Raw genomic sequence first — 25808 nt, 5'->3', positions numbered from 1 at the left:
AGCCAAATACATGGTATACATTCAGGATAAACAAAAAACAAAAAACTATGAGATGTGATTTTTGGAAATGAGATCTGAGCTATATATGACATTTGATCTCATTTCTTTTTCTTCTTTGTAGTGAGAGCATATTCAAAGTTGAAGGTGGTTTCTGGACTCTTGACGTTTTATAGTTTAAACTAGAACTATCCCAAGTTTTCCTAAACTGAGCTCAAGCTATTTTGCTTCTGTGTATACTCATGCCCAACCTCTGCCACCCTCACACTTACACACACTCCCATACAGATGCACACAAATGGCTCTGTGAGAGCGCAGCCCTCCCTGCCTTTGCAAAGGATGTAGAAAGGCAAAGATCATAACACAGTTTGAAACAGTGCCATTTCCATGATCATTATCCCTTTTCCACATTCCATCATGACTTAGTGTTAGCTGATTTTTCTGACATAGTATACACTAAACATGCACACGCACACATGAACTGAGAAAAATACAATATTACTGTTTGAAATGTAAACCATTCAAAAATTAGAATAATCTTGGATAAAAAGTAAAGACTCTAGGTACAGAAATGCATTTCTGTTGTTGCTTTTGGAGGGCCAATTCTGCTGCTGTGCCTCCCGACTTTCTTAGTGGTGGCCGTGGAGCTGTGTCGGGAGCAGCAGTAGTTACAGACAGTGTCTAAAGCCTCCTGGACAGAGGACAAAATATAGCTGGATCATGTTGGAGGAGAAAATAGCTAAAATTCAAACACTCTTTTACTAAGAAACCTTCAAAGAGAGAAAAGAACAGACTAAAAAATGAGCTGAAGCAAAAGAGCGGCAGAGGCAGAGCACAAGAAAAAGAGATCAGGAATAAGAAATCCCTTCATCTAGTTTAAAGTCAAAAATCCCTTAGTGAAGTAGACCTTTCAGTGTAAAGAAGTGAACTAAACTTATTTGTGTAAATGAGGCAAAGGGGGCAGTATGACGGCCTCCTTACCTTTCACACAGAGTTAACTCTGTAACAGAAGGCTGATCACCTCCCTTTGAATTGCCAGTTAAACCCTTGTCTTCCCTTTCTCCAACTGAAGTCTTTGGCTCAGACAGTGGACTAGATATGCATTCCAGTTCTTCTTCCATGATTTGCCCATGGTGCTTTGGGTCCTCTTTTGTGTTGCCTGAGCAAGGTAAATAAAAAGATTGAATAAGGAAAGGATTAAGAAAGTGAACACCGAGAGAATTGAAATAATCTCTCTCAATCCGCAGAGCAAGAAAGTGGCAGAGATCACATGGTCACAGGGTCCCTCTGTGGTTCGAGGTTGTATTCTTTCCACCGTGCCTTATTCTCTTCCGTCGGGTTCTGAGTGTTTTGGAATGGGAGTACAGTTGTGTGGGTGCTTTATGTTTGTACAAATTGGCTTTTCAGACCAAACATTGGCTTGTGTTTGTACAAAATCTTTCCAAAACCAAACATGGGCTTATGTTTATACAAATTGTACAAATTGTAGTATATGTCATGAGACAATGTCACATTTGTTATTTGTTGTTAAATAATAACAACCTTTAGACAAAGATTATGAAATTCAATGAAATTAAAGATTAAAACCTATCATGATGTTAAAGCATCACAGCATCGTTTCTTTTCAACAAGTGTCCAAAACTGTACAGAGCTTTTATAAAGTTATTAGTGAATGAGATATATTGCTCTGAAACTAACCTCTCTTAGCAGCCATGGAAAGTAAAAATCCCATTATTTATTTTTAAAGCTGAACTTCAATCAGAAAAATCCAGAAAGATATTATTTATCACTACAGAGATTATGTTGTCTAAAAGGTGCCACTGACCTAGTTTTGCACTGAAGGGACCATAATCATGACACTACTATTCATGCAGCGAGGATCCAGGAGTGTTTTTAAGCCAATATGCACTGTTATGGCAGTACTGATTATTAAAATATTTAAATAGTTTCATTTTGATTGGTAAACATCAGATGTAATAAGCAGTAGCATGATTTAATAACATAAATTCCAGCACATATGGTTTCTCTCAAAACCCTACATACACTGTAATTCCAGAACATTTTTTTCCTTGATCAGGCACTGTGCACAGAGCTGACGCTCTGCTCCCAGATTCTGCTATTTGTTCTAAATATCAGGACAGGAGAGCCAGCTTTGCAATCAAACTGAAGAGAACCTATTCTATGATCTTCCACAAGAAATGCCCATAATCTGCCCAGAAAGAGGAACAGGGACCATGCTCAAGTAGTAAGTGAAGAGCCTGCTGAGGCAATTGTCAAATGCAGGTGCTGCACAGTGCTTTGTCCAGGAAAATTTTTAAAGAGCACGGGTCTTTTTAACAACTTATTTCCTGCTGGGTGGTGACTAACCCTGTGAGTCAGAAAAGGTCGGCGGGGGAGGTTGCCTAAATATCTGCCAAAACACATTTAATAGTTAGAAGAGCACGTACCCCAGCGAGCTACAGTGAAGCCGTATTTGTTACACTCACCTAAATTTGCCACCCCGTCCCCATGCACTTCTTCCCTATGCTTATCAGTTCTCCTAATCCTAGGAACATACCAAGTTTGCTTGTCTCCTGGCACATAAGGCCCCTACCTTCCTCAGCTATCACTAACTGTAATTGCACTCTCTTCCCCTTTCTTATTTCCCCGTTATTTTTGTCCCAGTTAATATGTTGGCATCTGGCAGCCCCACCTCACCAGTTGACACCAGCGTGCTCCTGATTCACACCAGGTGTTCAGCTGTCTCATGCTCCTGGTAAGCAAGGAAGATAAAAGCCCTGGCCCCTGGCTCCATAATCCCAGCAACAACCAATCTTCATGCCCTTCTTGTCCTTCCACTGCTTCTTTCTCATTCTCTCTGGTTCCTGTTTTTTGAATATTGATTTTTGACTGTTCCACAGAGATAGTGCATTCGTCTGTTTTCACACTGCTGTAAAGACATACCTGAGACTGGGTAACTTGTATAGAAAAGAGGCCTGGCTGGGCGTGGTGGCTTATGCCTGTAATTCCAACACTTTGGGAGGCTGAGGCAGGTGGATCACTTGAGATCAGGAGTTCAAGAGCAGCCTGGCCAACGTGGTGAAACCCTATCTCTACTAAAAATACAAAAAATTAGCCTGGCGTGGTGGCATGCACCTGTAATTTCAGCTGCTTGAGGTGCTGAGGCAGCAGAATCGCTTGAACCTGGGAGACAGAGGTTGCAATGAGCCAATATTGGGCCACTGTACTCCAGCCTAGGTGACAGAGTGAGACTCGGTCAAAAAAAAAAAAAAAAAAAAAGGAAAGGAAAAGAAAAGAAAAGAAAGGAAAAGAAAAGAAAAGAGGCTTAGGCTGGGCACAGTGGCTCATGTCTGCAAACCTAGCACTTTGGGAGGCTGAGGCAGGTGGATCACTTGAGGTCAGGAGTTCGAGGCCAGCCTGGGCGACGTGGTGAAACCCTATATCTACTAAAATACAAAAAAAAAAAATTAGCTGGGCATGGCAGCATGCCCCTGTAGTCCCAGCTACTTGGGAGGCCGGGGCAGGAGAATTGCTTGAATCTGGGAGGCGGAGGCTGCAGTGAGCTGAGATTGTGCCACTGCACTTCAACCTGGGCAACAACACGAGAGCCCATCTCTTAAAAAAAAAAAAAGAAAGAAAAGTGAGAGAGAAAAGAAAAGAAAAGAGGCTTAATCTGCTCACAGTTCTGCAGGCTGTACAGGCTTCTGCTTCCGGGGAGGTCTCAGGAAACTTACAATCATGGTGGAAGATGAAGGGGAAGCAAGCACATCTTCACATAGCTGGCAGGAGAGAGAACCAAGGAGGAAATGCTACACACTTCTAAACAACCAGATCTCGTGAGAACTCTTTCACTGTCATCACAAGAACAGCAAGAAGGAAGTCCTCCCCCAAGCTCCAATCACCTCCCACCAGGCCCCTCCTCCAATACTGGGGATCACAATTCAACATGAGATTTGGGTGGGGACACAGAGCCAAACCATATCAGGGAGGAAGTAAAATGGAAAAGGAGGGGCAGAGACTTGAAGAGTGATGAGGGGAGTCATATCTCAGATGGAGAGGCTAATCATGAAGCAGCATCTACGAGTCGGAGAGGACCGCTGTCACCTAAAGGCTGACAAATGAGTGGGAAATGATCACAACAGATGGAAACATGACGCTGACAGGGACATTATTTATCTGGGAACTACATAAACAAAAGATCAGATCACCAATTAGTTACTCCAAGATTACTTCTGGTGTGTTTGCTCTGACAGTTGCCTCTCTAATCTCTATGCTCCTGGTCTTGGATCTGTATCTTTGGCAACAATAAAAGGAGGAATGTTTTCAACTCCATTGATGGAAGCAAGCAGTTTTTGAACTGATTAGAGATCAATGCTGAGAATCCATTCAGTGAAAGCTGCAGTACTCTGGTAATTTGTTGAAGAAACTTTTGTCCCTCACCCAACAGCTGTTTCCAGCCCTTTCTTCTTCAATATCAAAGCCCTAAAGTTCTGAGAATAAAGATGCTAGAATTTTAATATACTTAATTTTCTTTTTTCCTAGAAGCTAGTACTGACCCAAGAGGAAGTCTACTGGAGGGAGTCCAAAGGCATTTTTCTCCCAGATAAAAGATATCTGCTAGAACAAAAGCTTTGTCACTCCCCTACTCCATCCCATCCCAACCTCCAACCTTTCTTCCTATTTTTGACACCTGGTAGCCTGAGGACTGAGGCTTGGAAGCTGCTGAAGCCATCTTTTGACCAGGAAGGCAGAGTGATCACGTACTGTAGATCACAAAGCAGAAAGCCAGAAGGGGCCTGGATCTTGGTGAGCTCTTGATCTGCTAAACTGACCAGGGAAAGGCTACCTATAGACTTCCTATACTTAACATTTTCCTTTCACTTCAGTGCACGTATTTTTCCTGGTATTTCACGACTTGTAGATAAAAGGGTCCAAACAAGCTAGTGCACCTTAAAGAACCCTGCACTGACCTGTGGCATGCCAAAGCCTCCTATTTCCTTTCATTCTGAGTCGTTAGCTTTTCTGATAGACCATCAATAGGAGATAAAGATTACCCCAGAAGGAACTGCAGAATTTAAAATGATCATAGAAATTTAGAATTGATGGGATTAGACACATGCCTTCTCTTCTTCATCAGTACTCTTTTCTACCAAATTGTTCTTGGGAAGTCATCAAACTTCTGTTCAATTTTCGTAAGACAGAGAATTCATTATATAATGAAACAGCTCAACTCTCCCCTACCCTTACTTTATATAATTCACTTTTCCTGCCAGACCATAAAACAACACATACTATGAGAGAAAAAGAAGAATTCAATAACATTAATTATTTCATTAATGCGCATTTTAGAAATGCACTGATCTGTAATGAAACCACTTGAAACTTGGAGAAAGATAATATGTTGAATAATATTATGGTGTTCTTGTATTTTTATAAATTATTAACACATTTTTCAATTGATTTAAAAGTAAAGAAAGTGAATAAGCTTAACATTATCTTGTAAATAACCCAACTAACATTAGTAATGTTATTAGTAAGGCAACCTCACTGCACTCAAATTATTAATTAATGGAATATAATTAGGAGTAAAAGATAAAAAGAAAAAATAATTTATGAAATATAATAATGCTATGAAGAAATTTTATGATATTTTTATAGCACTCTATATCAAAGAAGAAACCTGCAGGGGAGAAAACTGACTACATATTTTTAAATGTATATAACTAATATATAATATAAAACATAAATATTTATCTAAGTATTCAGAAGTTGGCTTCACTCAGCAATTTACGATCACAGAGAATTTATGCATTTATTTATTTTTTAAATGTCTTCCATTTTAGTTTGACTATTAAAATAATCAGAAGTTCAAAATAAAATTCACTGAAAATTTCCTTGGTTATGAATTTTATTTTGATGTTTGCTCAAAAGCCATTAAAATGTGTTCAGTGATTGATGGGCTGATTTGAAATTTCTTGCATGCTTGTAATGTCATCTTGAAATATTGTATTATTCTAAGATTCCAAAAAATTTTTAACAAAACTTAATAGGGCTTATTTCAGTGTTATTCCACCAAAAGTGAGATCGCAAAATTGCAGTATATCTTTAGGCCATAGACGTGAGCCATACTATATGAAAATAGAAAACGAGCTCAAGAATTTTATAGTATAGTCACTGATCTTACAAAAGCATCTGTCTGCTGGAGCAAAGCCGAATCCTGCACACCAAAACAGCCTTATATGTATTTAGTACTCTCTCCATCTTCTAAGACACATGTGCCCATCTCTTAAATCTAAAATAAGAGTGTGTCATTCCACACTACAAAATTATCTCCAAAATACATATTGTGAATTACCTGTTTGGTCAAAGTAATAGACAAGATAACTTGCATCACATATTTCTTTGATTCTTTGTATTTTACACAAAAATATCCAACTCAATGGGGAAAAATAGGTAAACCAGTAAACCACATATTCAAGGTCATGTATCATTAATAAAAGAAATCTCCTTTAACAAGTTGTATATGTAGACAAAGGCTTGGAATTCTACCAGTGTCCGATTAAGTGTCACAAAATACATTACCTCATCTGTTTTTCTTTATTTTTTTTAGGATCAACATTTCAAACCTAAAATTTACCCTTTGTATCTTCCAATTGCAAAGGACTGACTACCATGCTAAAGTTCTACAAACAATTCAGGTTTTATGATCTCACAGTTCACTTGAATAGAGACGTGCTGATTTGTGACAAATTGTGTTAGGTTAGCTTAGAGTTTCCAAAAGTAACATCTGTGAACTTTCATTTTAACATTATATGTTTTGTTATATTGTCATTTTTAGTATTTTATTTGCTGGTATTCCAAAGAAAGGTAATGTTCTCTGAAAACATAAAATAGAATGCAAGGTGATGTGTGGTATGCATTTTCTAGTTATTTTATTGGTCATGCTATGAAAACAAAGAGCATAATTTTGTGGCTAAATACTGCCCACACCACCTTTGAAAAATGCTACCTCTAGGAACATCACTTTCTTCAGTTGATATCCTTTATATCCTCATCTGAAAGTCAAATGAACATTTTCAGGCAAAATAAATAAGAGCTAGGGTGTGCCAGTGGGTTTATTTTTAATTGGAAAAAGAACTCCTCTTTCTTAAAAGTCAGGTAATGATTTCAATGTGTTTCTAAGCAAGACCTGAATAAAATATTAGACAATCATGCTCAAAAGCTATTAGTGGTTTTCTAATCTAATACAAGGAGCAGTAGTTTGGAAAGTAATTGGGGTTTTCTTTATTTGTAGTTGTAGAACTTGTGGAAAATTTACCAACTATACCATTTTTTTTTTTGAATTTTTCATCAGGCAAAGGACTGAGTTTCAAGATTTTTGTATGTGACTGGGAATAATGTCCCCATGCATTAACTGATAGAATTAAAACACAGAAAAGTGCTACAGAAATAAATACACAGTATTCATAAGATAAAATCTAGACCTGCAGAAAGTGGAGGATAGGCTGTTTTTTGTGCATGTGGGTTCCCCTCCCCACTATAAATAGTCTGTTATTCTAAAGTAAGGTCTTATGATCATTTTTAAAAATTATTATTTCTGGAGCCAAATTCGTAGGCTAGAGTTGAAAAATTTTTGTATTGAATTCATCAAAGTATTGATTGGAATAAAATATGGATCTGTGTTTAACTCTGCCATCACAGATCATATGATCTATGTGTCCACAATATATTGCAAATGCTAGCATAGGAAATTGCTAAGTATGGAGCAATGGATAACTTTTATTTAAAGGAAGAATTGTGTGAGTCCAACAAGAAAGCAAAAATAATTGGATGATGTTGTGTGAGAGAGTAAGCTGGTATGTTTTCTTCCTCTGAACATTTCAACATTAAATGTAGAATTTCCTTGGTTATGGCAGGTGCATGGTGTATTGGGTTCATGTTTTTAGTTGATAACTTTTGACACGTGTGCTAACTTTCAGGATGAAGGAAGAGAATCAGACAAAGCGCCAAAATATATAAAATTCCAACCATCTCACCTTTACAAATAGGTCTCCTCTCCAAAATAAAGCTCTTTCAAGAATAGAAATCCAACTGTGTTCTCCAACTGTAGATTTTGCATGGTAGAAGTTCAGTAAGGGATACTGAGTAGGATTTACATCTATTAGCATACAAAAACTCAATTTAAGAAACATTTGAATGGTGACAAAAGGATTGCCTCCCCATTGCATCTTTAAAAGTGCACTTGGCACAATATTTCTTGTCCTGCTGATAATCATCTTTTCTTCCTGCTGTTTACCCAGTCCCCACTTCTGAAGACTAAGTAACTTTTTAAAAAAGAAAACGGACATGCAATATTAAAATGAATCCTAATGACTAGATCTTGAGACAAAATATAATGACCACCATTTTAAATATCACAAACCAAACCTAAAAAACAAGAACTTGATATATTTTCAATATCTAGAGATGTATTTTTTCAACACTAGCAGGATGCATTAAAATATGTTCTCCTTAAGAGATTTCAAATTCATTACCAGACAGTTATGTTTTCACTTTAATTTTTAAAACGGAGCTCACAGTGCTTTATGAATAAAAATGAAAAGTAAATTCCACAGTCAGAAAGTCTAGTGCCTGTGAGCCCTTGTTCCTTGGGACTTGAGATTACACATTGGGCAAACCAGTAGCCTACTGATTCAATCTCAGAGAGTAACAGAGAGGATAAAGTGAAAAAAAAAAAATAAAAACACCAAAAACATATCGAGTTCTGGCTACCAAGAGTTTTATTAGCCAGATACAAAAATCAATAGGAAGCCTTTGAGCTCTCAATGTAGAGATTTTAAAAGAACCTATAAAGGGAATATTGTTAGTCTTCCTGTTCATCCACTGAAATAAAATAGAGGCTGTAGCTCTCCTCTTCTGGCTAAGAACAGTAAAAGAATCAAGTTTGAGCACAGCAAAGGCTGCTTCACACACCCAACCTCTGAACAATTCTCCACACATCATCATGTAAGCCACACAGTTAAAGATAAGGTTAAGTCTGAACTTCAGACTGGAAGGGGTTTTGGATATGATCTAATTAAATGTCCTGATTTTATAGTTGAGGAGAGTGAATCAACAGTCACTTAGCTAGTTAGTCGTGTAGCCATGACTAGAATTGAAATCTTCTGAATATCCATCAACAGTTTTGGGGCAGGTTCCTCTTTCTACCATATACAACAGAGATGTTGCTTGTGAATCAAAAGTCACTGGTTTTCAACCATTTTTGAAGATATGGTGAGAAATATATTTCACATCATTCATTATTACCACATACACGAGAAACAAAAATTTCTTGAAACAATACTTACTACATATGATACACCCAGGTTCTCTATTCCTTTCTAGTATATGTTACTGTATTTCTTTTTTAATGGTATGCAGACAAAATAAAATAATAATTTCACTATTTGCTAAGAGACTATGACCTTTTTTTTTTTTTTTTTTTTTTTTTTTTTTTTTTTTTTTTTTTTGAGACAGGGTCTTGCTCTGTCACCAAAGCTGGAATTCAATGGCATGATCATAGCTCATTGCAACCTCAAGATCCTGGGATCAATCGACCCAACAGCCTCAACCTCCCAAGTACCTGGGACTACAGGAGCATACCACCATGCCCAGCTAATTGCTTTCTTTTTTGTTAAGACAAGATCTTGCTCTGTTGACCAAGCTGGTCTCTAACTCCTGGCCTTATGCAGTCCTCCAAAATCACTGGGATTACACGTATGAGCCACTGCACCTGGCTATACATTTTGAAACAATAACTGTAGTCTAATTTTCTTATTTTGTTGTCTTCAAAGAGACATAAAGAACTTCCATTGTGACTTCAGGAAATTATGCCAACAACCCAAGAGGCAACAGAACAGGGTATGTGTCCTTCAGACAGAGGAAGACCCTGAGCGAAGGTGACCAGTGCCGATTTTACTTATTATGCATGAATTTCTCATATCAATTCACCCCAAATTGCTTGTTCATATAGCACTCCACCCAGTCAGGAAGAGGATGATCTAGAGAAGAAGTGTTATTTCCACATAACTTCTTCCACCTTCCTGATTTCCATTTCCAATTGTGTTTTGCCGAGTGGTTGGAAAATCGGAGTACCTTTCCTGTAATTTCTTTTCACAAGTAAATTGCTTTTCTCACATTTTGCTGGATAATTGCATTTTAATAATCTTTAAATACATGCCCATGTCTTTCTTCTAGTCCAGTGCCCCATTCCGTGGACCATGGGCAATCCATTCTTCTATTCAATACCCCTCTCTAAATAGAAGATAGGAATCCCCGTGGAATACTTAACAAGTCTTTTGACTCTTTTGTAGTCACATGCTTCCTCTGTACCCCACCCTACTCCCTATCCCTCCTCCCACACACTCTCATTCTCTCTCTGGTTCTTATTCTATCTGTCCGTCTCACAAACCAACACATACTGGTAGGGATACAGGCCAATCTGGGGATAGGATGTACGAGTTGACTGGGTTCCTTGGGTAATATTGATATGTGCACTACTCCCACTGCTGGACCCCATTATCTGTCATTATCACTGTGCATACACATATAGGCACCTGCAACCACCACTACCGAGTCTGGGGATCAAGTGATTTTTACATGGCTAGTTCTTTCTGTTGGCTAGTTCTGTGATTCTGTTTGCTTGTTTTCAACCAAATTTCAAGCAAAAGCCTAATACAGACGTGAGAGAGAAGCAGCCCTTCTGGTTTAGGGGAATATTGAATGTACACACTGCCTTTGCTTCTCAGCTGTCTTCTACCTTCTACCACTACAAGGCAGGCTTAGCTCCTTGGAGTAGTTTAAAAACCTGAGGTCTCTCCTAGTGCTCTCAGACGTTACCAGAAAAATACAATATTCTGGTCATCTGAAATGAGAATGAAAAGGAAAGAATACAGGGAAGAGAAATAGAGGGAAATAAATTCCTTACAATTTGTGTTAGATAACACCCGAAAAAGTTAAGAACAAAGCTGTGCTGAAGTCTTCGGCAGAGATGTTATTGGCTGTATTGTTTGCATTCATCCTTGTCTCAGTTTGTTTTTGGTAGCAGCCACACAAGGGATCAAAGGGTCTTCAAAAAGAACACTTTATTATGACAAGTATCACTCACAGTTAAGCCATCTCCACATTCCTGAAGCATGCATAGACCCACAAAAAGTACAAAACAAATTAAGTTAAAAGTAAGAAACATACATTGGGCCACAGTCCCCCATGGCAAGCATGGCATCCTTTTCTTTTTAGCTAAAATCATTTTTCAGCCGGTAAGAGAGCAGACTGCTGAGAGACTCTCTGTAGAGGAGTCACGGAGATGGCAGATGATGCCATCCCAGCCCTCTGAATGGTCAGAGAAGAATTCCTCCTTCTTCACATTGTGAGTCAGTGAATCTACATCAGATATAACTGTAAAATAAAAGCCAGATGGTCTCAAAACTTTCCTACTGCTGCCAATGACCCAGAGATGAAGTGTCTTTGCAGGGATCAACCCAGCAATCTTGACTTATAGACACTCTAGACTTAAAGTAGCACAGCCCCATCACCTCCTCCCTATAGTGGGAAGACCTTGTTTAACCCCAGTTGTACAATTCTTTGCAAACGGATAGTTGCAGTGAAAACTCTAGCCCCAGTTGTACAATTCTTCACAAACGGATAGTTGCAGTGAAAATTCTATATGCCTAAGTGCAGACAGAAAGGTTTCTTGAAAATGTGTTTGTGTCTCTCATATGCCTTTGGTTAAATGTGGATGGAAATGTTTGAGGTAACTTCCAAAGTCAGACCATTAACAGGATGGGTTTTTCTTGTTGAACATGGAGTGGAAGGTTAAGCAATGAGAAATTTGGCAAGTCTTCTTGGCCAGTGGCCTCCAGCAATGTGTTTCAGAAGGCCTTTACTTATCTGTTCTCTGCGTTCAGACTCACTATTTGTTTGAGGGTGATGAGGCACAATTGTGACAGGTTCGATAAGGTTTCTGTCTGCACATTCCTCAAACTCAGCTGAGGTTAAAATAACAGAAACAATAATGTCTGTCAATCTGAGATGCTGTAAATAAGTGACACAGAGGAGCTGTGCCCGGATGGCAGGGATTTAATTTAGAACTAGGAGCACTTGGAGAAACGTTGAATAGTGTCCCAGAATCATGAACGGTTTTCTCCAGAATGATCCGGCAAAGTAACTTGTTCTCTTGACCGTGGCTGCTTTGGTCCCCACACCCAGCAAAGTAAGTACTTTGGATTTGTTACAACGGCAAATTGGCACGTGCCACACACCTTTACAGACTTAAATATCAGAATAACTTCCATGGAAACAGCTACATTTGAAAGCCAAAGCTTTTATACGAACAATTCAGAATGTGAGCGCTTGGTGTGGCAAACATAATGCAATCATTTCACTTGAGAAAAGCAATGTAATTCCCCCCCTTTAAAACGTATACTTTATGCATAGACAGTTCACATGAATGTTTGTGAAAGGCCTGGTTCCTGAGCAATACTTCCTGAAGAGTAGACAATTGGTGTTTCATTGCTTTGTGGCATTTGAAGCTAAATCAAAACTCCCAGGTTGAGCAATGGTTTCTGTTCGATGTAGTGCAAAAGCACAGATGCAGAAGATAACGACTGCTTAGAAATTGCCCTTGTGCTTGCCTCCAGTGGGACAACTTCATTTCCGGTAGGTCTGATTCAGCGTTATGTAGAACTTGAAGACATATATTTGTTCAAGGAACACTTAGAGTTTGTCTTGGTTATTTAGTTGTCATATAATCAGCTGTGGGATGGACTTCTTTTTGTTTGTTTGTTTTGTTTTTTGGGTTTTTTGTTTGTTTTTCTGTTTTTGAGACGGAGTCTCACTCTTTTCTCCCAGGCAGGAGTGCAATGGCAACGATCTCGGCTCACTGCAACCTCTGCCTCCCGGGTTCAAGTGATTCTCCCGCCTCGGCCTCCTGAGTAGCTGGGATTACAGGCACACACCACCACACCCAGCTAATTTTTGTATTTTTAGTAGAGACAGGCTTTCACCATGTTGGCCAGGTTTGTCTTGAATTCCTGACCTCAGGTGACCCGTCTGCCTCCGCCTCGGAAATTGCTGGAATTACAGGCATGAGCCACCGTGCCCGGCCGGGAGGGACTTCTTTTAGATGGAATATAGCTCAGAGGCGCTGACCCAATTTGCCTAATAAGTGACTCTGGAAGTTTCAACTAAAGAATTCTCAATATTTTTGCTCAATATTTGATGTATGTAAGGAATTCCATGAATCACTTTCATAAAAGTAACCTTTAAAACCATAGAGAAAATTTAGTTTACTGAGATTAGTTTTAAGAAGAACACAGCATTTGTTAGAAAAACTAATTTGAGAAATAACTTAGATACAATGAAGGCATGCTTAGGGTGATGAGAGATGTAAAAGTTCAGGAGGGGAATTTAAGATAATACTGGAGGAGGAAAGGAGGTAGACTAAGAAGAAAGGAAAAAGAAAGAATATAGATAGCACAGAGAAAAGAGAAAGATGATGGATTCTATACACAGCAATGAATGACCACATCATTTTTAAGTAAATTTGACATAAATCATGAAAGGTTTGGTATGAGTGGTTTTTCTTGTTGAAACCACTTCAGAAGCTGAATTCTACATTTCATTCCTATTTTGAGAAAAATGTAAGGGCTACATGTGGACTAAAATAGCTGATATATAATCAAAGATTTGATATATGATTTGTTGACTTAATGCTCAGAGCCGTTAGAAATATTTTACTGTACTTGGAATCCCAGAAAATAAGAGATCACGTCTTAAACAAAAATAAATAGAGTTCAACATAAAAAATTTACTCCAATAAAAATTGAAAATAAATCAAGGGAATATTTTCTAATAATTGTACAGAGAAAGAATATTTAGCAAAACAAAGTAAAAGGAAATAATTGTTTTTTTCTTTCACTTTATTTTGCTAAATATTTGAATACATAAATATCAATCAGCTGTTTGAAATATATGAATATCAGAAAATATTTTTAAAATTTAAAAAGTAGAAAAATTAATTGGCCAACATTGCTGTGACATAACAAACAGCAAAAAGTACTCTATAAACAGGTTTATGAGCTGGAACCCATCATCCTCAGCAAACTAACACAGGAACAGAAAACCAAACACTGTATGTTCTTACTCATGAGTGGGAGCTGAACAATGAGAACACATGGACACAGGGAGGGGAACATCACACACTGGGGCCTGTCGGGGTGGGGCTGGGGGGAGAGAGAGCATCAGGACAAATAGCTAATGCATGTGGGGCTTAACACCTAGGTAACAGGTTGATAGGTGCAGCAAACCACTATGGCACACATGTTTACCTATGTAACAAACCTGCACATTCTACACATGTATCCTGGGACTTAAAGTAAAATTAAAAATTAAAAAAGGCTTATGAAATCAATGTGGTCAATGTTAACACTCTGAGAAATATAAGCAAAAAAACATCAATCCTGAGAAACATAAAAACAAAAATAGCAGTACCTAATGAATACGTGCATGCTGAAATACTCAATGCTCACAAGGGTGTGATGGGATGAGCACACTCATAAACTGCTTTTTTTTTTTTTTAAAGTTCCTGAATACAAGTGCAAGACCATGTAGGTTTGGTACATAGGTATACGTGTGCCATAGTGGTTTGCTGCACCTATCAACCCGTCATCTAGGTTTTAAGCCCCGCAGGCATTAGCTATTTGTCCTAATGCTCTTCCTCCCCTCGGTCCCCACCCCTCAACTGGCCCCGGTGTGTGTTGTTCCCCTCCCTGTGTCTATGCATTCTCTTGTTGAAATGCCACTTATGAGTGAGAACATGCAGTGTTTGGTTTTGTGTTCCAGTGTTACATAAACCGCTTTTAATAAGGTTACAAATTTGTGTAGTTTTTCTCGAAGGCATATACATACACCACTTTTCAGGAATTCTGCTTCTGTGAATCTATCCCACTGAAATTATTAGAAATAAGCATAAATTATTCTGTGTAAATATGTCAATTATTATATTATTATTATAAAATTCTGAAATTAGCCTTAATGTCCAAAGATGGTTAAATAATGATGCTGTATGCTAATGATGGAACATTTTGCAGCCATTGAAATGCCGTTTTAAAAGCATGCATTTGAATATGCCCATTAGGCACTTTTTATTAGGAGAAAAAAAGTGAAAAACTAAATTGTATGTATATTAGAATTCCTATTTTTTTCCTCTCTCCACATATTTAGACAGAGGGAATAGACAATAGATACATAAGGCTGGTGAAAAATACAGGAATATATATATATATATATATATATAATGGTTATATGTGAATTTTTAGAGTAAGATTTTCATTTACTTCTTAATACTTTCCCATATTTTTCAAATTTTCAAAATAAATAATTATTACTTTTGTGATGTTTACTTTTGATCATTCTTTACCCATCACAAAACAATATCCTCTTGAAGTATTGAACAAGTAAAACACTCTGAAATAAAGAGATGCTTAAGTTGAGATGGACCTAAAGAATAAAGCCTATTTGATTTTCTGCAGTGTGAGAAGTGGGCTGAAGATTGCTAGTAGATATGGTGTTGCCTAAGGGTAGAGACTTCTCAAAGTTACACTTCACTATCAAGCATGGAAATGGTCTGTCAAGTATGCATAGTTCGTATAAGTTCACCTTCTTTGGCTATATACACATAACGTGTTTAAATGAGGTGACGCAATGTGGATTAAAATAAAATGATATGGGAACCTCTTTGCAAATTCCAAGTTCATTTACACTTATCATACATTTGCAGCCTAGTTAACCTTAATTGATGGGAACTCTATCATCATAGAACGTGCATGTGACGTTCGGGAGCCCTAACAGCCTGGGTTGTGTAGATAGAAAGTATCAAGCTACTGGCCTTGTCAAAAACCCCAGGAAGGATAAGCTGAGCTCATAATTGTTGGTGCCATCATCAGTCCCAGCTGAACCAAGAGAATCAAGTCTTTCAGCCTCTGAAATGATTAAACTGAGACTCAATCTATCCCACCTCTGTTTTCATCCCCCATTTCCATCAAATTTCTCAGGATTTTGGACTATCAGGTATTTCTTCTTTTTTGTATGTTAACCTCTAACCTCTTACTCTTTAGTAGTTCCTTCCCATCCACAAGTAAATGGGCTAAATTTCTCTCCCATACAATAAATAGACATACACCAAAAAAGCGGAAAATCCTTTATTGACCTCACATGACTTCTAGTAACCACCGATCTCTTTCCTCCCTTCACAACAAAACATTTCAAAAGACTGTTCTATAGTTTCTATCTATATTTTATGTTCTCACAATCACTCTCAATCCAATTACCTTCATGTAATTAAATTCAAGTGTGTGTGTGTGTGTGTGTGTGTGTGTGTGCCTTGCTGCATGTCCTCTTGATATTTACCCTTGATGCTACTCTCCTATCCTTCCCCTATTTTTCAAACACTCCCTTCCTTTAGCTTCTGTGATTTTGAACTAAGTTCAATGAGTTGGACAATTCCTATTCTGTCTCCTTGGTATAGTCAAACTTCGCCACCAAAACATTAAATGTTGGCTTGGGATCTTTGCTTTTAAAATATAAAATCACTTTAGGTGATTTCACTCATGCTGATGGTTTTCATTATTACCCTACAAGCTTTTACCAAATTTTATCTTAAGCTCCAGCCACTTTTCTGACTGCCTGTTTAACACCACCACCAGGATATTTAAGAGGCTTCAGAACATTAAATTCAAACTCTGCCACAGTCTACTCCATCACTACTACCCATAACTTTATTCTCATGTTTTGCATCTCATTGAATGGATATCTCACTTCATTAAGTAGCACATGCCACATATTTTAGCATCATTTGTAACACCTCTTCCTTGCACCCTGAACCAACTTAATACCAAACCTGGCTCATTTTTGCCTCCTATAATACATCTCCTATTTTCTCCCTCTACTGTATCTTGACTGGTGTCCCTGCTTTTATTCTTGCCTCCCTCAAATCTGCTCTCTATTTTGCAGCCAGAATGATATTTTTTAAAACACAAGGTTGAGTATATCATTGTTTGCTAAAAACCCTGAAAGGAGTTTTCAATGGTTTGTGGGGCTTTGTTTATGTGTTTTAAAAAGTCATTACCATTCACGGCCCTTGCCCATCTCTCCATTATCTCTCTCACTGTACTCCTTTCACTCTCTGCATGTCAGGCATGTTTACCTTTTTTCACGTCTCAAAGCATGCTCCATCCTTCCAGAGTATGTGCTGTTTCTCCCACTAACTGAAATGCTCTTCACTCAGATACCCTGTTGGTTTTATTTAACCCTTCATCAACATTTTTTTAATCTTAAATAATACTTCACTTTTCTCAACTAAATCTCCCTCAGCATAAACATAACAACATAGATATAGCAGCGTATCTCCCTGCTATGCACCCTCATAATAGTCTTTTTCACTGTTGTAATTGTAAATTGTAGTTTAAACCCCTTTGCTGTCTAAACCATATTGCGAATGAATGAATGAATGAATGACCAATTAATATGTACTAGGTTCTGAGGTGGCAAAAGCAATTTTAAGATAAATAAATCCTGGTTCCTGTTCTCCTATCTGGTGGGAAAGAAACTTACACAAATAATTAAATGCATAATGCAGTGTGATAACTATTGTAGTAAAGAAATGTACCATACAAGTTTTTGGAGAGGAAAATCCAATTAATTCTAAATGGAAGGGACAGGGCATGCAGGCTTCAAAGCAAAGCTGACACTTGTGCTGGACTTTGAAGAAAGATCTAAAGTTAGTGAGGTAAAGACTTTGGGGAAAAAGATATCCTAGGCATAAAGAACAGCATGAGCAAAGTCAAGAAGGTGTTGGCACACATGTCAGGTACAAGGAACTTGGAATGAATGCTTCTTTGTGTCTAGAACAGGTGGTGTATGGAGGAGAGTAGCCCAAGATTAGAAAAAGAGGTAGCTGTCTAGAATTGCCACAGCTGTGAATTACTATGCAAAGATCTTGAGACTACACTTTTTCTGAACACAGTGGGATCTTCTCTCTCTTTCTCTCAGGTGGCATGATTTTTGCAAAATATAGTAGGTGGCAAAGTGGTAGAGAGGAATGGCAATATGAGAGGCAGAAAGTCCCATAGAAACCTATTACAATGATCTAATGAAGCCATAATTAGAGCATAGCAATGGGGATAGAGAGAGAATTTGGGGATTTTTATCTTCTTTTTTAACTTTTAGGTTCAGGGGTACATGTGCAGGTTTGTTATATAGATAAATTTGTGCCACATGTGTTTGTTGTACAGATTATTTCGTCACCAGGTACTAAGCTTAGTACTCAATAGTTATTTTTTTCTGATCCCCTCCCTCCTCCCACCCTCCATCCTCAAGTATGCCCCAGTGTCTTTTGTTCCCCTCTTTGTATCCATGTGTTCTCATCATTTAGCTCCCACTTATAAGTGAGAACATGCGGTATTTGGTTTTCTGTTCCTGCCCTGTTTACTAAGGATGATGGCCTCCAGCTTCATCCATGTGCCTGCAAAGGACATGATCCCATTCATTTTTATGACTGTATAATATTCCATAATGTATATCTACCACTTTTTTTAAATCCAGTCTATCACCGATGGGCATTTAGGTTGATTCCATGTCTTTGCTATTGTAAGTAGTGATACAGTAGACCTACCTATGCATGTGTCTTTATGATAGAACAATTTGTATACCTCTGGGTATATACCCAATAATGGAATGATTGGATGGATTGGTAGTTCTACTTTCAGCTCTTTGAGAAATCACCACACTACTTTCCACAATGGTTGAACTAATTTACACTCCCACCAACAGTGCATAAGTGTTTTCTGTTCTCCACAATCTCGCATCTGTTATGTTTGAACTTTTTAATAACTGCCATCTCAAACTCACTGGTATGAGATGGTATCTCATTGTAGTTTTGATTTGCATTTCAGAGAGAGAATTTTGAAGATAAAATAAGTATAACCGGCCGGGCGCGGTGGCTCAAGCCTGTAATCCCAGCACTTTGGGAGGCCGAGACGGGTAGATCACGAGGTCAGGAGATCGAGACTATCCTGGCTAACACGGTGAAACCCCGTCTCTACTAAAAAAAAAAATACAAAAAACTAGCCGGGCGAGGTGGCGGGCGCCTGTAGTCCCAGCTACTCGGGAGGCTGAGGCAGGAGAATGGCGGGAACCCGGGAGGCGCAGCTTGCAGTGAGCTGAGATCCGGCCACTGCACTCTAGCCTGGGCGACAGAGCGAGACTCCGTCTCAAAAAATAAATAAATAAATAAATAAATAAATAAATAAATAAATAAGTATAACCTGGTGGCCAACTGGAATGTGAACCAGGGAAGTAGTGAAAGAATGCAAGAATCAAGCTTGGGTAACTGACTGGCATTTACTGAGACAGGGTACACAGTAGTAGGACAATGTGTGGTGGAGAGAACAGTCACATTTTTCTGCTCCTGAACAGTGCATGATCTAATAAAGAAAGATATACCATCAGCAATCACCTATACCATGATATTAATATGCAGGAAAACCTTTTCTTTTTTTTTTTTTTTTTTTTTTTGAGACGGAGTCTCGCTCCGTCGCCCGGGCTAGAGTGCAGTGGCCGGATCTCAGCTCACTGCAAGCTCCGCCTCCCAGGTTCACGCCATTCTCCTGCCTCAGCCTCGGAAAACCTTTTCTTACCAGCTGAAGTAAGATATCATCTTAAGGAGAGCCAATCATTTGTTTAGGAAGTGTTTTGATAAACCTGCTCAGAATCAGGGCTGACAACTAGGATTTGAAGACCTGGGGTCTAGCTATATGCACAGGAATGCAGAAGGAAATAGAGACACTGTTGGGAGTTGGGGAAAGACTGAAAGAGGGAGTAACTGGCAGCAGAAAGGGGATATCCAGAGGATATTTGGAGGTGAAATGTTTGTGTTATGTGTAGTATAGAATTCTTCGTTTAGATTCTACTATGCTTTTTCAATAAATTCCATACTTCACACTGACACTTTGTGGAGCATGTTTTATTTTGGGAGAATGCAAAATAAGTGCCCAGGGTTGTTTCATGCTTGATGGAGAAATCAGAGGAGAACCGTATCTGGGTTTCAATGTAATTTAAAAGCCCTATAAAGAAAATGTAAAGAAATACATAGACGCATAGAAGCTTAGTAGGATAAAGCTCCTGTTTGAGATTTCCTGAAATAGAGAACTTTCCCTGGCAAGGAAAAACAAAAAAGCATATGCAAAGGCATAAAGATATACAATGGTAAGTGATCTGGGATAATCAGTGTGATGAAGGGCGGGAGAGGGAGGGGAATAGTAAGAAGTAGCTGAAGCAATGAATTCAGACCAAAATTTTCTATTCAATAAGGGAGTATATATTCGATTTTTCCCCAGTAGTACTTGAGAGTGAATTTATACTGTCTACTTGCTTTCTAACTATTTTAATATTTTACCATGAATACCTACCAAAAGCCCTGAGATAAAACAATGGCTACATATGAGGCAAAGGGAAGTTGAGCAGGTCCTTATCACACTATTGTGGAAAAGAAAAAAAGGGTTGAACATGCAAAATCTCTTAGATATAACACTAAATAAACTTTTTAAATAATGTCAGAAAGAAACATTATATACATGGAATCATCATACTCTCTTGGCATATAACTCAGTCATTGACTGATTACTTCCTACAGTATTTCCAGGATGAAAAGCAGGTTCTTGCTAAAAGGCAATGCTTAATAATTAAAGCAAAGGCTCTGTCTCTTCGTTGAGGAAGAATTTGTAAAATTTGTAGTAAGACTATTCGTTAATGCTGATTTCTTCTCCCTACACTAAGAATTGAAGCTAACACTGTTGCATGCTTAATATGACTTTCTTCTCAGGACCAAAGCACGATCTCCTTCATGTTATGGGGTAGATGAGCAATTATGCATGACTAATTCTGTAAAACTCACATCAAAGATGTAAAGATTAGTCTCATTACGTTTCCATTATTCTTTAATAATTATTAAAACAAAGAACTACCTACTGTAGATGGTTGAATGGACCTTGTGTTTTCTTCCTCTGCATTTGTAATGAATTGAATAGATTTTATATTTTCAACAAATCAATTGCCTATTTCCTAATTTACATTATTGTTCACTTGGAAAAGATGAAACATTTTACTCTTCAAGGCAAGGTGTACATTGAATGAGTACGGGATTTTTATGCAAAGTATTCATTGACACTAGCGAAACAGAAACATATCACTTTTTATCAAAGCCAAATTAGCTAAAAGATTCATTGTTATTTTTTTCTCTCATTCTAATTTGAAAGCCCAAGATAATCAGTACACCTACTGTTCTTTCCGCATGCATAACACATTTAAGGGAAAAGCATCACTCTCTCCACAATTCTACCCCCAACAAAGAAAAAAAAAAAAAAAAAAAAAAAAAGACCGGGCGCGGTGGCTCATGCCTGAAACCCCAGCCCTTTGGGAGGCCGAGATGGGCGGATCACGAGGTCAGCAGATTGAGACCATCCTGGCTAACACGGTGAAACCCCGTCTCTACTAAAAATACAAAAAATTATCCGGGCGTGGTGGAGGGCGCCTGTAGTCCCAGCTCCTCAGAAGACTGAGGCAGGAGAATGGCGTAAACCCAGAAGGCGGAGCTTGCAGTGAGCCGAGGTCGCGCCATTGCACTCCTGCCTGGGCGCGAAAAGAGTGAGACTCCGTCTCAAAAAACAAAAAGAAAGAAACAAAGAAAAAACAAAGAAAAACAAACAAACAAAAACTCTCTTTTTCAAGACACCAAAGAAAATATCGTTTTTTATATCTTTTCTACGGCCTGTTGTTTATACAGCATTTTGGCAGCTGCAACACGTTGATCCAGAGCCATCAAAAATCCTCGGTGAAAATGACTAGTGACTATGTAGGAGGGTTTCTCACACATTTCATCTTGACCTTCTCTGGCTCACACTAAGATAAGACAGCTTTTAGAACCATTTTATTAACATTAGGTAACCATGGGAGGGAAAATCTCATTCAGAAAGAATTAACCACACCACCCCTCTGGGAAATCGCTTAGTAAACCTGCAGACTGGGCTAGTCAGGGGTTGTTAAGTGTCTGTAGCCTTGTTTAAATCTCAAATACACTGAAAACAAACCACATCTTCCACTGTTCACCTTACTGCTATAATGAGACTAGCTAGCCCAAATACCTGAGAAAAATGTAGCACTCAACGGCCCTCACCAACTGTCAATTTATCTCACGGTTAGAGCCAGACCACAGGAAAGACCACATTAAAAACTAATCATAAAACCTTCCTGAATGATGATAAGTTATCCCTGCTATTATTTTTAAATTTTTCTTTATAGACTTATTTTCATTGCTCTGTCAGGATTTATGATTTCCAAGTGTAAAACACTAGCCCTGGTTCACAGTCAGGTTGCATTAGTTCAGCAGGTCTATCCAAACACAAATCTAGAAGATGTTTTGATGCAGAGAGCCCTATTTCTCAGTAGTAATGTCAGTTCTCATTCGGTATATAATAAAGTGTATGGCAAGACCTTTTTAAGTCAGCAACCATTTTGACATAACCTGGTATCAGGATAAACAGCTGTTGCAAATAAGTGATTCTTAAGAAAAAAAAAATGTAATCAATCACCACTGAGTAAGAAAAAAAGAATTATAATATTTAAAAAGTTTAGCAGATGCAATATTGCTCTGTATTTGTGGGTAGTTGGTTAACTATTCTCTCCCCACAAATTAGCAAAGCTCTGAGCATAATCTTTCATGTTCTAATGGTTAAAGCTGCTTCATATTCTCCTCCTACAACTTTCTGTAGTAATTGTTTTCAGTCATCCATAAAGCAGTGAAAATAACATATATTTTATTCATGATACCAGAAGCAAAATTGTGGAAAAAACTAAAAACAGAGCTACATATAAAAGATTTCAACTTCTGAAACACAGTATCGGTTTTTAAAAGAAAAAAAAAAAACTTTATTTGCTAATACCTTTAACCTTACATGTCCCCAAACATGCTTAAATAAAAGTAGGAAAAGACAGCTTAGCCACAAAACGCTGGTAGGAAAAGGGTCCCACAAAAGAAGTAGAGGACTGAATGAGGATGAAAAGAGAGAACCGGGAAACCTCACAAGTTGTCTTCATAAAAACAACTGTGTTAATCTTCAATAAACACCAGCATTTCCAATTATTTTTAAATGCTTGTAGTATAAAATTAACAATTATATCATAAAAACACTATTATGCAATAAATTCTTCCAAACGTATTTTGTTTTACAAATAGAAACATACTTTTTCTGGCACAAAACTTCTCATTCATACTCAAGTGACAGCCACACCTACTGGGACAGCCTCCTATTTATTCAAGAAGTACTTCTGAGAGCCCACTGGGTGCCAGAATCTGTGACAGATGTTCCTATCAAAAGAAACATAAATAGCTACCTTTAGTGTATTTTTAGTAAGGTTATGTTAGGCATATTTGATTCTTAAAAACAATCCCAAATATATTAATGTGATATATAATAGAAACAACATTTCCTGAGATGAGCATGTAATGTGTGGATATATTCACTGTGAATGTGAACAAGAGGCCCCAGAAGCCCAGGTAAATAGCAACCTGGCACCAAGAATCAACAGCCTGATAAAAAAGAATGAGATCACGTCCTTTGCGGGGACATGGATGAGGCTGGAGACCATTATCCTTAGCAATATAACACAGGAACAGAAAACCAAATACCACATGTTCTCACTTGTAAGTGGAAGCTAAACGATGAGAACACACGGACACAAAGAGGGGAACAACAAACATTGGGGCCTTTTGGAGGGTAGAGGGTGGGACGAGGGAGAGGATCAGGAAAAACAACTAATGGGTACTAGGCTTAATGACAATGAAAAAATCTGTACAACAAACCCCCATGACACAAGTTTACCTATGTAACAAATCTGTATTTGTGTCCCTGAACTTAAAATAAAAGTTAAGAAAAGAATAAAGTACTTAAGAATAAATTTAACCAAGGGAGTGAAAGATCTATACACTGAAACTATAAAACACTGATAAAATAAATTGAAGAAGACAAAAATCAATGGAAAGATAGCCTGTGTTCATGTATTGGAAGAATTAATATTGTTAAGATGTTCATACTATTCAAAGCAATTTACAAATTCAATCAATCCCTATCAAAATTCCAATGCCATTTTTCAGAGAAATAGAAAAGAAATCCTAAAACTCATATGGAACCACAGAAGACCTGCAATAGCCAAAGCAATTTCAAGAAAGAAGAATAAATCTGGAAACATCATACTTCCTGACTTTAAGCTATATTACAAAGCTATAGTAATCAAAACAATATTGTGCTGGCATAAAAACAGACACATATATCAATAGAATAGAGGGTCCTGAAATAAACCCACACATACACAGTCGACTAATATTTGACAAGAATGCCTAGAATACAAAATTGGCAAAGGATAGTCTCTTTAATAAATGATGCTGGGAAAGCTGGATATCTACATATTCTAAGGGTCTTTATAAGATTTTTTTTGAAGACTATGAATTTTGAAAATTAAATGAATAATATTTGTGCTTAAGAAAAACAATCAACAGGCTAAACAGATCACAAGAGACACAAGACAGCACAACCAGAAAGTGAAATTTTCTTCTCAAGAAGCAACATCATGCTGAACAGAAACAGAGCAAACTATTTTTATAAACGTGAAGATACCATCATACTCTATTACAGATAGCATTATAATTATGGATTTTTAAAAATGTTTTAGGCTTTTACTCCTTTGCTTGTTCTGACAAAATTCTAATACTAGAAAGCTGAGTCAAAGACAAATCAGTTGAAAACCACTGCAGTTGCTGAGTAAGGTATTTGCGTTTCTTCAGTAACCACTCATAACTCTTACAAATAATCTCAATGAGTGTGACTAAAATCTGGAGATGTCTGACGCTCCTCAGCCAGATAAATCTGACCACTCCATCTTTACACCCCATTCAAACTTCTCTTATACCACATAACACTTTATTGTACTTCTTTATAAATCTATCTCATTTGCCATGACATATCATCTGGAGGGGAAGGATCTTGTTTTATGTAATTTGGTATCCATTACCTATGGCACTTATTGAATGTCTTAAATAATAAGTAATAAATTTATATTTGAGTTTTAAGTAATCAGAGCCAGAAAAGGAAATAAAATCAAGAGTATTACCAATATTTTGTTTTAGAAAAATTAGGGTTTGATTTTTAAATGTGATATTTATTATTAGTATTGCTATGATTCTTTTGCTAAAACTGCAAAGCCTATACCTTTAAATTCTGCCTATATAATTAGCTCTCAGCATGACACAGAACAAGCCACTCAACCTCTCTATTACTTAGTAGTAAAAATTTTTTAAATTTACCTTACAGGAAGGGTGGGAGAAACCAGCTATGAAATAAATTATAATATAAAAGTACTATATAAAGATTAATGGAGAGGACTATGACTTATAAAAATGATTATAATGAAATAAAATAACTCTGGATTCAATAGCAACCTATATCAGAAACAAAGGGGCTACAGAAACAACTTTGAAGTTATCTCAGTTACTATTTATCCCAACAGCAGTTTATTCAGATCACAGTTGATGTTTATTCTTTAGTCCCTGAATATATTTCTGAAATGACTTATCTTATATGCGTTATGTTGTAATAATGAATATATCATTTAATTTATAAAGGTTATTATTCATTTTTAAATATACAACTCTGGTACAAGATCAT

The 25808-nt window shown here is 37.5% G+C and overlaps 1 long non-coding RNA gene across 2 annotated transcripts in view; it reads right to left on the bottom strand.

Annotated features, from left to right (window-relative positions):
• LOC105485584 (uncharacterized) overlaps positions 1 to 25808 on the bottom strand; it is a 127836-nt gene that overhangs the window by 7709 nt on the left and 94319 nt on the right. Inside the window, exons 1-3 of one of the 2 annotated variants that reach the window (XR_003018923.2) lie at positions 21057 to 21085; positions 8034 to 8101; positions 979 to 1156 (exon numbers count right to left, since the gene is read on the bottom strand). This is a non-coding gene — a long non-coding RNA (uncharacterized lncRNA). Of the gene's footprint in view, positions 1 to 978; positions 1157 to 8033; positions 8102 to 21056; positions 21086 to 25808 lie in introns of those variants that run through there. The other variant, XR_011614757.1, reaches the window with a different exon arrangement.

The sequence above is a fragment of the Macaca nemestrina genome, chromosome 16 (genome assembly GCF_043159975.1).
Source record: "Macaca nemestrina isolate mMacNem1 chromosome 16, mMacNem.hap1, whole genome shotgun sequence".
NCBI lineage: Eukaryota > Metazoa > Chordata > Mammalia > Primates > Cercopithecidae > Macaca > Macaca nemestrina.
This window is presented reverse-complemented; position numbering and strand designations above follow the sequence as displayed.